Raw genomic sequence first — 17,586 nt, 5'->3', positions numbered from 1 at the left:
ATGCTTCCAAACGCTTCTCCAATTGTAACAACAGACAATACGAAAGAACTGATTTCTAATCGAGCGAAGAAACGAAACTAAACGTGAAACAATTGTACAGAGTAGGCTCCTTTTAGGACCGTCGTTGTACATTATATCGCAGTCGATATCCGAGAATTCTTCCCCGCGTTTCACCTTCTACGTTTTGCGTTGATCCAAGTGTGTAATCTCGGCGAGCGATCGCGGTTCGTTTCGAGCTAGACGGCAGAAGATTGTACAGTTAGTTTCACTAGACCGCTGTTAAGACATTGACAGCCGTTCGTCATCTGATTTAGCCCCCATTAACACGTTCCGTGCCGAGCTTTTTTTACTCGAATCTTCACACTTTGATATTTTACTAAAACTTGATGTATTACGTGCAATTATTAATTCTCGTACACATAACAACGTAACAAAAACTTATCAACGCCCATTCTTGCGGTGGAAATTGATTCTTCGGTTCTAAATTTCTTGTAAACAATTTGTTCAGTTCACTAAGTAAACATGCAAGCGTGTACCATCGATGGTACACGTGGCACGGAACGTGTTAAAGGGGGGACCGCGGCCGAATCCAGTTATTTTTCGACGCCTCGAACGAATTTTTCTGTGACTAGGAGTGTACAGTAGCCTGTAAAGTACCGTTGACACACACCGTAGACTCTTCGGTCGATCTACACACAAAACCCCGAATACCGTTGGCGGAAAATAGAAACACAGAAGACGGCATGTTGTATCGACCCACGGCTTCCACGTATGAACATTTGTGTGTTTAATGGATGTAACGATGCCGGCGAACGAGCCGATCCGCGGAACGAGAAATTACGGCGGTCTTCGACCGGCAGGCAGCTTCGATGTTTGTTCGTTCTCTGCGAGGATCCTGCGCATACCGGGATTTCGTTGATCCTGATTTTTATGCGGAGCATTCGACGGAAGTCGAAAGGAAAGTCTTCTCGCGATTTTTACCGAACACGTTAAGACGGGGCTTGGTTCGTTCGATTCGGGTTTGTTAAGTTTTCGCGGTGAAACGGCTGTTCGAAAGATGCGAATTGTCGTTCGGGAGGGCGAGAAGACTTTTCGGTCGACACGAAACGTTTGGTTATTTTCGTTTTCGTGTTGAATGAATTGTACGAGTACGATCGCAGAATGAACATTTGCTTGAAGGGGAAAGTTCTGTTAATTGTTTCGTCGTAAGTTACATCGATTTTTGAAATTCGTGGGTTGTCATCGAATATTTGTTCTCAGATTTCGTTCCGAAACGCAAAATTGGCAGAACGATATTTCTGATTCGAATACAAATTACGATCGAGTGATTCGAGAATGTTTTAGACAAGATTTAATATTAAAGTTATTTTAATTTTCATATGGAAATATTTTAATATGTGGTAATGTTTTAGTTTCAGTATGAAAATATTTTAGTTTTAGCATAAAGATATTTTAATTTCAACGTGAAAATATTATAATTTTAACGTGAAAATATTTTAATTTCAATATTAAAATATTTTAATCCTAGTATTTTATTACATTTTATTACTAATATTTTATTCGATCGCATTATTTCAACTTAATTATATTGAAAGGAAACTATGCATTTGAGTAAATTACACGGGCGATGGACGCAGCAGATACCGCAATCATGACTCGATAATTAGTGAAGCTGGTTGTGTAATCAAGTAATTAAATATTGTCCAAGAATTTAGCCAACATTATTTGCGCACGTATCTGCTTGTTTCATTGTCCAAATACTGTACCGATTCAAATATTATTGTAATCATTTACACATTGTTCAAACATGTCAATAGATATTTAACGAATCATTATGCGATTACATTATAACAAATTATGAAACGAGGTACAGTTTAATTTGAGTTAATCGATTTGACACACGAATTCTTAAAACTTTGTGTAAGCGAAGCGTTTATTGCATAGGATGACCAAAATGCAGTTAAAAGTGCCAAAAAGTTTATTATTCAATGATCAAGTGTGTGCCGTTAAACATTTTATCTCGTCGATCTTCACACTGCCACTGTAAGTCGCATCTGATTCTTTAATCAACTTTATCATTGAATAACGAATATTTGATATTTGCTCGTTTATTTTCTAATCGTCCTATGCATAGGAAACGTCGATCGTGCGAATTTTGATTAAGCGTTAACGTTGACAGCGTAATGCGTGTATTATGCGTGCCGATGATTTTGTAAACCTGCCTGTGTCGTGATCGGTGGAATCAACGCGCGCGGGTTTCACGAGAATTATTGAAAAATGCAAAACTGTATAAAGGTGCAAATGGAAATCCTGTAAATATCTGTGAACATATTGTAGTCAGTATCACGACGAAATAAAGATAGAGCTTCGTGTGATATATGAAGCTGTACGATAAACATTAATTCTCGTCACTCTTTTTCCGTCACTTATCGTTTTACAGTTGAGTTCGTCCAGGCTGGAATCGGTAGAAGGTGTCAATAGACGCCGGCCAAATAAATTCAACGGGAGGCAGAACACCAGCAAAATTAATATCGCCTATTAATATTTCTGTTGCGGATATTTTTGTGTTCCGAAAGATTTATTTCCGTCGATTATTTAGAAACTTGTTTACGTTGATCCGACGTTCCAACGCGACGAACCTTAAATAAAGCTTCAGTTATTCACGTTATATACGTTCCATAGGATCGATTAATGTTAACCCCTTGTCGTACTTTGACGAGTCCGACTCGTTATGAAAATTTCTATTAACAACTTATTGAGTGCGGATGATATTCTGTCCACTAAAGTTGGAATAAAATTCTAATCTCTTGTCGTAACTATTTAAACATTCAAGGAAAATTAGGCACATAATAAGCATCGATCTTGTTTCTCTTCCAAGAAATTATTGCAATCGAAGAGTTTCGAATCGCGGTAACTGCGAAGAAAATGGTATGTCAAGGGGTTAAGGTATAGTATATTTGATTAAAGCCAGCAGGACTGCAGTAACATGCATTTTTAATGTGCAAATCATAACGTCGGTCACTTGGACCCAATTTCTGCGGATTTATTGGTCGTTGAACTTTAATAGATGCACGAGTAAATAGAAACTTTGCTCGAGCTTTCGTTCACCGTTAAATTCCTCGGGCAATTAAGGTAAGTTTAAGGAAACAAAAGGTGGTGGTGCGAAATAATACGAGAGTGTTCGGTCTTTGTATTAGAATAATTATATGAAGCCAATAATGATGCATTTATTTCAGGTATATAAAGTAATCAGATACCGATTGAAACGGTGCGTCCATTGGGAGCTGCTTCCAGAGAGCATATTGTATCACTATAATTAATATTCTATCATTATCAATGAAACTGCTTCCTTGTTTAAAACGAATATGAAAATTCATCAGAATAATTCTCCATATTGTTCTCTTAGTGTTTGACAAAAAGGTAAGTAGCAATTATACCAATTATAAAAATTATATTTGTTTCGTGATGGACGGAATATTTTTGTGAAAATACACCAAACAGATATTTTGTTAACAAAGAATTCTGAAATTGCGAAGTTTCAAAACTCGGTGCAAACGAAATACTTAAATCAAAATCTTTGCAAAATCCTCCAGTCGAGGAAAATATTTAATCCTAGAACGATACCCTTCTATTTTTTGGCATAAGTTACATTGTGGTTGCGTTAATATTATTAAATATTATTATCATATATTATCATATATTATTATATATTATTACACATTATTATATATTGTTATATATTATTAATATTATTAAAATGTATATTATTTTATTAATATTTTACTATTTATTTTCACATTCGCAAACAAATTACAAATTTTACGACGGCAATCCAACGTTCTAGGGTTAAATTCGTTCCAATTGTTCCAACGAACGAGCAATTTTCAACAATAATCTTGCATTCCAAAAAGATATCCTTCATTCGATGGAACATTAGCTGGTACGTTCGTTTCGAGTTTCCTTAAAATATTACGATCCGCGTCGTTTCCAAAATCGCTTCTAAAATCTCGTTTTCCATAATTTCTCGCCGACGGAGGGTATCGGGTAAGTAATACTTCCAGTTTAATATTAATCAGAGACTTTCGTGCATCTCCCCGATTTTGCATTCCCTTTGGCGCGCGAGCATTGATAGGTCGATATAGTTCGGCAATTCGGTATGGGATACGCATGTCAAATACGTGCTCGTAAAGCAAAGCAAGAAAGCGGGGCACGATTCTTCGGAAGGGGATCCCGGATTTTCCGCGGATGTTCCGCCGAGGCGGAAAAAATTTCACGGATACAGACACCTTCGCAAAAGTGAAACTTTCGGATGAAGTGAAATTAATCCCGCGGAAATGCTTCGTTCTAACTCCGACCCAGTTTCGAACGAAGGAGTTTATCGGCTACCGATGAATCTTAGTGTAAAACATCTGGAACTAATTTGCAATCTGCTTTTTTCCCCCTCGTTGTGTCCGGGGGTTGCGCGTCCCCGTTATAATTAAACCGCGGCTCTTTCTGAAAATATTCACCTCGCCGGAAACTAGTTTACGAGCGCTCGAGATCGAGGACAATTTATTTCGTCGATCAAGATGCATCGCGACTGGATATTTCAATGAGAACTTCGCCTGGTTTCTCGTGGATGATGAAATGACGCGGTTGAGGCTGACAACATGAATATGATGCATTGGGTGCAAAAACATCTGAATTCGAATTATACCGTTTTTGCTGAATCCATCATAATCGTATTCTTCGATCTTCTATGTGTGAATAGATGAAATCCTAGAATATCACGATTTCCTCGATAATTTTCAACGTTTGCTTTTAGGGTATCGACAAAAAATTCGTGTTTTAAAATAGTCGCAAAAAGTTTCCTTCGAATTTGTAATTGACAAGACACCCGACATTTTATACAACACAACCTAATAATGCATCGCTTTAATTCGATATTTTCTGATTTCGATTGACATAATCTTTTATTCTCACTGAATGTTGCTGCATCATTTTTCAACAGGATTCTCGCGTTATTAAATTGTCGGTTATGTACACCTTTATATATGAATTATATATTCTAATTTTGTTTAAACCTGCAATACTAAAAGTTGCTGCATCATTTTTCAACAGCATTCATGCGTTATTAAATTGTCAATTATATACATATTCATGTGTACGTTATATATTCTAATTTCGTTTAAATCTGCAACACGCGAGAATGTTGGAAAAGTAATTGCTACGATACAACATAAATATCAATTTCAATTTAACTAAATAAAATACAGAGTGTTAAAAGAAAAAGTTGCTGCAGAGTTTCGAAGAAGCATCTTTTTTCGCTTCGAAATCTAAACCGGGTCAAGTTCTTGCAACTACTGCATCATACGATTAAAACTATTCAAGTGAATGCAATTCGAGCCAATAAAACGAATGTAATTCCAGCTGATGAAATGTAATTCCAGCGTATGAATCGAGCTAATAAAATGATTACGATGCGACCACAGCTTATGAAATATTACCGGCATAAATGGTTACCAGATATCACGATCTTGTGCGGAGGGAAGGAAAATTGTCAGCGATATTTATTGTCCTCCTGCCGAGAACTGTTTGACTAAGCAAGTGTGTGTTCAAAAGAAAAAGAAATTTTTCAATACCATCGGAGCCAATCTGAATGGGATGGAGGACGTGGCTTCAGGCAGAAATATAATACTTCATACCACACATTTGGAATACGAAAGAGGTAGCAGAACTTTTAACAATTTTCTATTCGAAACGGGTTCCAGGAATTTTAAAACGTGCGAACGATTTTCCCTTGTTATAGTTAATTTGTATTTCGAATGGCACACACCTTATTGGCTTCGCGTGAGGAACGAATAGATGTGTTTAAAGAGAACACAAACTTATTATCTCGGCATAAAGAGAAACATTTAACGGATTTACATTTAACAATTTACGTTTAATATATGGAGAAGCTTTAAATAGATTTAAATTAACCAGATTGAAAAAAAAATTTCGAAATCGTAATTGTGGAGACTTCGTAGAAAACAATATAAAAATGTAATTTTCTTGGAGAAAGAAAATACATTCCGATCTTCAAACTATTATATTAATAAAACTTGATTTATCTTTATCTTTACACGTAATTAAACCACAATAATTTTAAAACGTAACAAAGTTTCGAAGATCATAATTTACATTGTTTTCTTCAAAACTGGCATACAGGCAATGTCATCTATTAACATTATTTATAACTGTTTATAAAAAAGAAGATATTGTACTTAAATAGTACGTAGAATATTTTAAGATGAAACAACAAAATATTTGAATTTTGGAGATTACATTATTTTCTATAAACACTCCTCAATTGCGTGTCTTTATTTGGATGTTCCAAGTATTTAGCTTGAAATTTATATAAATTTAAACTTTTACAGACATATCTCAAAATTAAATGCATCATATTACAATATAATATGATTTCATGAAGTTTCAAGATTGATCAATGAACATGTAGATTTCGTGTTATTAATTAAACATATAATCTCAACAAAGGCTAATTTGCACATCGAAATACGAATTTATTTTGGTTTAAATGACGCGTGTAATTGCACTGATCTGAATTTCTAACGAAAACAAAAGCATTTCTCTTCAACAAATCACAGCCGGCCTTCGCGAATCAAATTTTCATTCACCATCGAACTGCTTCTTACTTTTTATTTAATGTTCGTACATCTAATCAACGAAAAACGATCTCTAATAGGTCGAACTTACATTTCTTTGACACCCCTGCAATTAGATTGATATTAACCCGCTCACAAAGCCCTCGAGAATCGGATTTCCGTTTGTTAAACCGCGACGCCCGAAAACTTTGACACGGTGAAACTTCCGCGACTACGAAAATTTCCGGTTTTCCTTTGAAATTCGACTTGCCGAGCTTCGGTCCCATTAAAAATGAATTCGCGCGTAACTCCGGTCGTCTGAAATCTGTTTATAAAAGCGCGAATTTGCATGGATTTGCATAAAAATGTCACCGGTAACTTAACGTTTTATGTGCGCGTTTCGCGTGGCCGAAAGACACACGCGCGCGGAGTTAACGCGACCCGACGCGCGTCCGCCGGAGCGGAAAGAAGCACAGCCGCGCGATTAAAGGCGTGTTTTCGGATGAAGCGGATTCGGACAAGGGAGAAGAATGCCGGTAGTTTGATATTCAAAGTCCCGCGAATCGAATGAGCGTCAGCTAACGACGGGATTCGCGGAAAAGGCGCGCGCGCGCGGCCGCAGATTACACGCGGCGGGGAGCCGCGAGGAAATCCGCGAGGAAATCCGCGAGGAGCCGAGCGTCGCCGGAAGGAAAAATTCGTTCAATATTATTTTAAACTTCTCGGGAACACAGACGAAGGATATGCCGGGTCTCTCACGCACGTGCACCGCGGGGTAACAGTCAAACACTTGGCACCAGCCGGCGCCGGGTATGTGACATGAATATTTGTTTCTAATAAGATATGCCGAGCCGACAGCGCCATTTGACGTACCTTCCGGTGTGCTTGCGTTACACCTATTAACTAAAAACTAGGAAGAGTGTGAACGAAATTCCGAACGGAATTTCACCGACTTCTACAGCAGTTGAGATTTTTTACTTGTCTACCACAGTTGCCCCAGAAAATTTCCGTACGCTAAATTACCGATTTTCGAGGTATATTGTTGATATTTTAATTGCTATAATTTCGTAAAAAAGTAGGCTAAAATTTCCGTACGCTAAATTACCGATTTTCGAGATATATTGTTAATATTTTAATTGCTATAATTTCGTAAAAAAGAAGTCCAAAATTTCCGTACGCTAAATTACCGATTTTCGAGATATATTGTCGATATTTTAATTGCTATAATTTCGTAAAAAAGAAGGCTAACATTTCCGTACGCTAAATTACCGATTTTCGAGATATATTGTTGATATTTTAATTGCTATAATTTCGTAAAAAGAAGGCTAAAATTTCCGTACGCTAAATTACCGATTTTCGAGATATATTGTCGATATTTTAATTGCTATAATTTCGTAAAAAAGAAGGCTAACATTTCCGTACGCTAAATTACCGATTTTCGAGATATATTGTTGATATTTTAATTGCTATAATTTCGTAAAAAGAAGGCTAAAATTTCCGTACGCTAAATTACCGATTTTCGAGGTATATTGTTGATATTTTAATTGCTATAATTTCGTAAAAAAGAAGGCTAAAATTTCCGTACGCTAAATTACCGATTTTCGAGATATATTGTTGATATTTTAATTGCTATAATTTCGTAAAAAAGAAGGCTAAAATTTCCGTACGCTAAACTACCGATTTTCGAGATATATTGTTGATATTTTAATTGCTATAATTTCGTAAAAAAGAAGGCTAAAATTTCCGTACGCTAAATTACCGATTTTCGAGATATATTGTTGATATTTTAATTGCTATAATTTCGTAAAAAAGAAGGCTAAAATTTCCGTACGCTAAATTACCGATTTTCGAGATATATTGTTGATATTTTAATTGTTATAATTTCGTAAAAAAGAAGGCTAGTGTCACAAAACGATTCCAACTTGAAGCTTGAAGCTTCTACTTTTGCTGTGTATTGCAGATGCACCTATTACTGCGAGTTTACGCTTTACTGCGGCATCTTTTCCCAGTGAATGTAATAGCAAATATCAAAGTATAGCAATCAAAATATAATACATGTAGTCAGCAGTGGCATTTCTCCTGAAAACGGATAAAATTCACAAGCTTGTAATTATTATTATATTTAAAGGTGACGATGTATCTCGTGTAATTAACGATCAGAGGTGCATATGCACAAGAGCAATTAGCTTAACAAATTAAAAACACATGCATAAATCACCAACAATTGCTTATATGTATGTGAATAATGAATGGGGAACAACATGGTAATTAATCTTTCAATTATCACGTATTACAATCCTTGCAATCGCAGTTAAATAGATTTAATTTTCAGAAGTGCACGACAGCATAGGTTGCTGGATGTTCAGGAAGATGGAATTTATTGGATCTGTGTTTCAAGGAACGAACGTCAAAGAGCTTAGAAAATCACTGCACTGTTCCGCAAAAATTCTGCATAGACAGTGCGAATTAACATAAGCTGAGGAATATTATTTCACTATTCTATCACAACTAATCGGATACACACCAAAATCAATATACACACATACGTAAAAATCAATATTCGAAAGTTCTAAACATATTCGTCCCTACTTCATCGATGAAATTTTCTGCAATTAATAAAATTAATTGCAAACATATCAATTTGGCGTGGCACTAATAACACGATATTCGTTATAATCTGAAAGTGATCAAAGATCCGAAAATCACTGGTAATTTAGATGGTTACGGAAATTAATGATGTACATTTTATATGATGCAAGCTTCTACTGGAATATGCAATAGACTTCATTAATTTAATTCCGTAATTAAACATGCAATATTGAATACGTTAATTTATATTCATTTAGTTGGATTGGCTGATCTGGTCGAAGTACATATGTTATAAAAGTCAATAATTCGGATAATTACATCAGACTGGTTTCTAATACCGCAGCGCAGCCATTTTATGCGAGAATGGCATTAAAACAATATCGTTGGGGAAAATGGGGACTATTTCTCTCGCGAAAACTTTTGTTCAGCATTTTGGAAACGTGGTATCACAGGAAGGGATTAGATGGTTGCTGGTATGATAAAGATTTACATATCACGCTCGCCGTAAAAAGCTTACGGTATTTAACAGCAGGAGGATATACGATGCTTTTTTTAAAAAGAGAAAGCAGTATCCCATATTACATTTTATTTTTCCTACTTGATGCATTTTTAAAATGTAGAATAATTAATGGTTTTTGGAGGCGAGTGTGTTGTTATCGTTTCCAGAAAAGCGATACTCGCAAACTTACAATAGTTAATCACTGTCAGAGATGCATTGTGACCGTGCACTTGAAATTATTTACAACGTATTCATCTGTATATTTTATATTTATTAGTTTACAAAAAATAATTTCTTTCTCGTTCAAAATGATAAAGTAAATGATCATACAAATAATCACTAACACGTTCACTTTTCATTTATTTTGCGTTTTTAGTATTCGAAGATGATACGATATGTATTATGAAAAAACTTTTACGAATGAATTAACATACAAGAGGATTTATTATCACGAGATAAATGTTTTCAGTTGTTCAATAAAGCATATTTTCGCTGCGTTACAAAATCACTGCTTCATCTCATTTTGGCGTAATATAAGCACGAACGCTATTAAAACAATAGCAGTACAAGAAACTGACCTGCAGGATTCTACTGAATCAAAATTATGCAACGACGCAGACTTCGTTGAATCCAAACATAATGTACGATTTCTATACGATCTATAAAATTGTATAAATTTTATATTTACACTTAAATACTATATTTATTTGCTGGATACATGCCAGGAGAGTTATTAATACGAAAATCGATCGAATATCACCTTCTCTTATTGTAAAACCAGGTGTTCTTCTACTAGTCTTTTGCTCACGTTCCCACATAAATATCGATGAGACGTCGTTGATCCCCAATTTCCTTCGAAACGAATACTAATATGGCAGAAGGTAAATAAGCTACTTCAGAAAAATTATTGTTCTGCACAAAGTGTTCCATAGGCTTCCACAAACTTTTCCAGCGTAGTTCACATCCCAAAATAAAGTAAAAATTGCTTGAAACAAGATGTCTGTCTGCAAGCTATCGGAAAAATAATATTTTCTTCGAATTTCAAACAATTGAGCTTCAAGAAGACGAGATAAGAATTTATTTATAATTTCGAATATCACGACATTTCTAAATATTATTGCTAGTTAGTAAGTTACTGAAAACTATTACTAATGACTGAATGAATAAAAACTATTATTAATTACTGAATTACTAAAATTACTACATTACTAATGACTAAATTAGTAAAATCTATTACTAATTGCTGATTAATTAACATTACTAAATTAATAATGACTAAATTAGTAAAAACTATTACTAAACTACTAATAACTAAATAACTAAAGCTATTATTAATTATGAAATTACTAAAAATTATTGGTAAGTACTAAATTGTTAGAAACTGTAACTAATTACTAAATTACCAAAGGCTATTACTAATTACTAAATTATTAAAATCTATTACTAATTATAAAATTACTAAAAGTTATTAGTAATTACTAAATTACTAAAAACTGTTACTAATTACTGAATTACCAAAGGCTATTACTAATTACCAAATTACCAAAAACTATTACTAACTATTGAATTACTAAAAACGGTTACTAAGCATTAAATTACTAAAAACTAATTTGTATTATATAATATTGAACATACGTGGCAAAAATGTATAATTGCAGATGGAGATGATTTCTCCATAAATACGCCATTCACTTTTTTCTCAAATAAATAATAAAGCTTGCAGGAAAAGACTGAGAACTAATTCTAACACATAACATGATCACCATTGACTAATTTGCTGAGGAATCCCAAACTATTCGGATTTTCAAGGAAACAACGGCAACGGACAAAGTGTTAACTAGAATGTTTGACGATCGGTACTCTGGAACAAAGTTCCAGCGGATATCCAGTGTCGAAGTTGGATCACGAACCGCTCATAGGGAAGTCCGTTCAGCATTAGCGCCGAAAAGGATCACGTCCTTCAGCGCTCGTAAAGTAATGCGTGCCGGACTTTGTTTAGCAGCTCGTGAAAGCGCACGTAAGTCGCTCTTCGCCACCTTTTCCACCGCCCATGCTTTCCCCATGGTGTATTTTTTTACGTTCGCCCCTTTACGGTACGTCTGAACGGTCAACAACAGGAGTGACGGTCATGGTTGACGCGGCAAATTGCATCACGGCCGTCTCCATGCACGTCCACCTCTCGCCGTGCTGCTCTCCCACGGACATGATACTCCCTTCAACCTTCAACCTCCGACGACACGTACAGACATCCTTTTCTCGTTCTCCGGGCTTGATTAAGCCGTCATTCAACGGCCAGATTCAAGGGGCTATTCGATAATTGTCGGAGTCGCGGGAGCTATTCTTTTCCGGAAACCGGGTTCACGTGAACCCGACGAACGACCCGTGCTGGAGGAAGGACCCTTCCGATTACAAACATCTGGCAGTTTTCCTTCCCCACTGTGCCAACGAACCTAACAAGGAACGCTGTTCGATCGGCGAGAGAGTCGTTGAGAAATCTCTGCGTCGATCGAAAGGTACAGGGCTACGGAATATGTACAGTTAACCTTTGCACTCGAAGCTGTTTGAACTTGACGCTAAATCAATCAACACTGGTCAAATGGCCGGTTTAACAATTTTCATTTCATAATTGTTGAAGTCGTAAAGCTGCCTCCATTAGGAATTGTTCAATATATGTAAATTGTATGTAAATATTATATAAATATATTATAATAATTTATATAATAATATATTATATAAATTGTTCAATTGTTTATTCAGGCACACGATTTTATAAAAATTGTGAGAAATTCAAATAAATTCTGTCTTGTAATTCTTATAAGGCAACACTTGTTAGTCGCTTTTAAATCTTGATAACTATAGTGCTCAAAGTTAGGGTAAATATACCCGTTGTGGCCACGTTTATTTATTATATGAATTTCAACGAAAAGATTCTTAAAGTTTTGTATATTTATAAAGTTATTAAAAAAATACTTCTGTTATTAAAGAGATATTGAAGTGGCAAATTCTTACTTGACTATTCTATTTATAAAAATGATCGATGGATATGAAAATATTTTATATGCCTAACAAACTGAGAACATTATTTTTGAAGATATTTTGCATCTTTTGGGAAAATATTATTGTTTTAAATACCATCCGGGAACCTGTACCTTCGAAAATGTGCACTTTCGAAGCAGTTTATTTAAACCGTGACATTTTGCATTAAAATGAAATTCTTAACTTGCTGTTATTCTTGTAAAGTCGACTCTATTTTACAGAGAAATAATCATTAGCGTTCGTAAAATGTAGTCTGTAAAGAACGATAAATAATAATTGCTTTTTTCACATTTCTGATGCAAGGAAAAAACATGCATGCTGCTACATACGTGTATCCATAATTGTTAACATCTATTATTTTCATTAACGTTCTCCTGTAATCATTCTATAATGCACTCAGTCGTTTAACATTCTCTCAGACGCAAGAAACTTTTGACGATGCATTAAAATCGATTACAGCATTCGCTTCATCCTATTTGAATTTATAACAATTTGTAACATATATTCAGTATCGCACATACATACACATTCAACGAAACATATTTTGAATACAGAGGAAACCCACAATTACATTAATTTCCCGCGGAGAACGAGCACCAACGATGAAATAAATAAAAGCGTGACAGCAAATCGCTTCAAACGTACGGCATACGGTGACGTTAAATTAAACTTTATATCAAAGTGCGTCAAAATAGATTATGCATCACGGCAAAGAAATAATTCGTATTGGAACATTGAAATTTTAAATGAGATTTATAATTAAACTTTCACGAAGCTTGATCTAAAACCGTGTTACGTTATGAAAATCACACGTTCGTATTTGTAAATTGCTTTCCACGACGGCGATCAGAAAAATCCTCGAGTAGTTCTAACGTCATTTCTTTTCTTCCGATTAGAATAGATTATCTGCCATCGTCGCGACTTTAATACCGGCGATAACAGTAGGAAGATAATGCAATCGGGTCTCTATCTCTTTTATGCGTCCCTTAATTCTCTTCCGACGTAAAATCGGTTTATTCATGTGTTACGTGAGCGACATGTACCTACGTGACCCTTGTCTCGTGTTCTAACTTTGATTAACCCGTCAGGACCTTACATCTATTTCGAAGATATCTTGACGATAATTTGAAAGGAGATTGGCTTCACGTGGTATTATTAATTTACATCATCGAAGAAAATTCGACGGGATCAATAGGTATTAGCTGTCTCATCTTTCGGTTAATATTGTACTTAATTGTTCATGTTATACTTACCGTACCGAACGGGACATAATTAATGGTAGATGTTCTCAATAATAGTATACGTTATCTTCGTTGTTAATGTTAAATAAATATATAATGTTATATATAATATATAATATAATATATATTAATATACATTAATTTTATAATGTTATATGAATTTTTACAGGTCCTCACACAAGTCTACATTAATTTGTAATTTTCACGATAAAATATACTGTGGCATATAGACTTCCAAAGTTTTGAAAACTATGCAAAAATGTCTGTGGCATTGTGGAACAATTTTTCCAGATCACCTCTAACAATGTTGAAAGTTTGACCCATCCGAAAGCATTCTTGCCAACCATTCTAACATTCTATAATAGATTTTTCTAAATAATATTAATAACGTTACAAATATGTATTATTAACTTGAGCAAAGAAAATTTTATTTGCAAATGTTTTTAAAACGTTTCAACAAAGTTAAAATAAAGGACGAATAAAACGAAGAAGGTATTTAATTATTTAAACAATAAAAGGACTTATTATAGCAGAACATGCTATTTCAGACTACAAGAGGTTTCTAACGTAAATATGAATTTTCATTTTTTAAATGGATAGCGATTTCTATAATTAGCAAAATGAAAACGATGTTGGAGGTAACAACAATTTCAGTTAATTAATTAACTCATTTTTAGTAAGATATAATATTCGTGTAGAGAAAGTCCATCAAACTTTTTAACTCGTCCAATAATTGGTTCCTGTTTTTCCCGCATAAAATTCATTCCATCCCGCTTCACCATTGTTTCATTCTTGTGCACGTGGCCAGAAAATTTTAACAAAGAACCCGCGACCATTTTAGGCTATTTGCTCATTACTTGACACTTGGGAAAATCCTTTGTCCATTTTCGGAATTTCATTAGTTCCGAGGATGCGGGCAATGCGCGCTACTTTCCCCGAAAACTGACATCGCAGAATTTTCCGTGCGGAAGGATTTCATTAAACGATTCATTTTCAACTTTCATCGATTTCAGAAAATATTTTTTGACGCTCAAACCAAACTCGAACTGGACAACGGAGCGCGTTGCACGCAGCAAATGACGGCGCATGTAGGCGGCGCGTAATTTTTCGAGTTGAAACGAATGCAAATTCTGCAGAAAGTTGCAAATGACATGTCACCGATGCGAACCTAGATTTTCTGTATCGCCGTCGTCTCGTTGCATCGAATAGAACTTTGTGCTCATCGGAACAGCTAAGGCATAAGGTAATTAAGCAGGGCTGACATATAACATTTCTTTTCTCTTTTTAATGAAATTGTAATTTAACCGTTTTGTAAATGTAACTGTCAAAGAATCTTGCATGAATGAAAATATTCAAACGAATCAAAATGATTAAAGGAAATACAAAACTATAGAATTTACGTTTATGAAAATGGTAGTCGCAAAAATACAAAATTGTTTTTCTTGCATTAACGTATTCTATGTGAAAGCATAAAGATTAAAAAATACATTCGACGCTTTTTTTCATAAAGTCAACCGTTCACCAGTTATTTCAAACGACACTTATTAGCTCTTTGCAGTTAGACTGGTTAAAAACTGTCCCACCTTTTGCTTAGCTTTTTATATATGAGCTGTTCATTTTGAAAGTGGCATAAGTCACTTTGTTTTTAAGTCGATATATTTAAGGGTTTGCGTTTTAACACGTTTAAAAATATGGATCCTAACTTTCGAGAAGATTTACTTGTATTTGTTATCTCAGGATACTGATATTTTTCTCAGTATAAATAATTTCGTATAAACATTAAAAAATCACCACTTTTCATTACGGTAAAGTAACTTATGCCACTTTCAAAATAAACGGCTCATATGGAGGAATATATTTTAACTTACCTCAAAGAATTGAAGTTACTCGTAGCACTACAGTTTAATATCTTATTCAAAGTCTTCCATTCAGTTGGAAACGCTACGCACAAATTGCATAAATAAGTGAAAACAAAAATTTACAGAAGTCAAAACACATTAGTATGTTTTTTATACTGTTGCGATTATGGTTGGCGAATTTGGTGGTGCAGCGAATTTTTGTCTTTCACAACGGTATATTCTGTGCAACTTGGGTTTTTATTTTCTTTAAAACCGTTCGCCTTAAAGTGTTAATAGGCATTTTGCATAAATCATCGAAATCTATAAAATGTATTCTTTAAATTTGCGTTATAGGCTCAGAGATAACGAAGTCGAAAGACTATCGCTTTTTAATCTTTTTATTATTCCAATATAACAATAAAAATCAAGCCATTCCGATCAATTGTAAAAATGCTATTCGATTTGGAAAAGTGTTAACATACTTTCCGATGCATGTAATCTTGTTTGCCCGATTTATTTCGTGTAGCGCGCGTATCGAGTGAGAGAGAGATGCTGACCATGAATGTACACACACTCAACAGGCACAATTTGGACAATCGATAGAGCAAACAAATCGGCCATCATCAATAATAGAAGCGAAAGTACCTGTTGATTGACGGTTCTTCACATTTCTCGGCGACCGGCGCGGCGCGGCGATACGTGGCTAATTAAGTTTGGTTGCGCCGGGGGCTCGATCAATCTTCAGATTTACTTCGAACTATGCGGCATTTGTTCAACGTCGTGACAAATGTCGTTCGATTGGCTGTCACGAACGACAGAGTAAATTGCATCTCGACCCTCTTTTTTCGCGTTTTCCCGGTACGATCACCGGCACGCGTTCCATGACGCGAGACCACTATCTCACCTATCACGCGGGTTTGATTGGTCCATTAAGCATACGGAGAATAAAAGGCTCGCATATTAATACCCTGTCTCAAGGTACCACTCCATATTGAAAAATTCAATTCGACGAGGATCGCGCGTCTGCGTCGTCCCAGGCTTCTCGCGAATTCTTTTCCGCAGAGCAAAATTACCCTTGCCTGAAAAGACTCGCAACAAAAAAAAAAAAAAAAGAAAAAAAAAAGAACTCTTCCGTCATAAAAACTAGGGGAGAAGGTATAAATTCGAGATACCCATTTTAGTTTTTGATGCGGAGAGTCTCAGCACCATAAAGAGAGTCATAAATAGTCTGCGGATTTTATGCGTTTATATATGCTCGTATCATATGTATACTGACTAAGTTAGACAAAAATTGGACGCTGGAATTTCGAACAGTAACGATATTAACCCGCGCGCTAGTGTGGTATAAAAATGTGACGCGGTAAGTGTAGTAGTATAGTACATACCTCAATAAATTTCTTTAATGAAATGCTTATAAGATAATATTAATAAGGAAATTTTCAATTAAAATCAATCATATTATGTCGATGATATTATGAAAAACACAAGGATATTCGGTATGAATTATTATTACTATTATTTTGTTTAAAGCAAATTGATAATTTAAAAATTACTGGGTACGTCATGTCTTACTACAGAGACACCGAGTTAAGCAAATTTAAGAATACCTGGACCCTATTTTATTAAAATCGTTAAAGAATGAATTTTGACAGATTTTTAATCAGCTAATGTCTTTTGTTTAACCAAACTGCTGTAATACTTGATGTACTATCGTTATCACGACTTATGATATTGTGAACAGCTTAAGACATGGTGCCTCA

This window comes from Megalopta genalis, chromosome 11, assembly GCF_051020955.1.
Source record: "Megalopta genalis isolate 19385.01 chromosome 11, iyMegGena1_principal, whole genome shotgun sequence".
In the NCBI taxonomy this organism is placed as follows: domain Eukaryota; kingdom Metazoa; phylum Arthropoda; class Insecta; order Hymenoptera; family Halictidae; genus Megalopta; species Megalopta genalis.
This window is presented reverse-complemented; position numbering follows the sequence as displayed.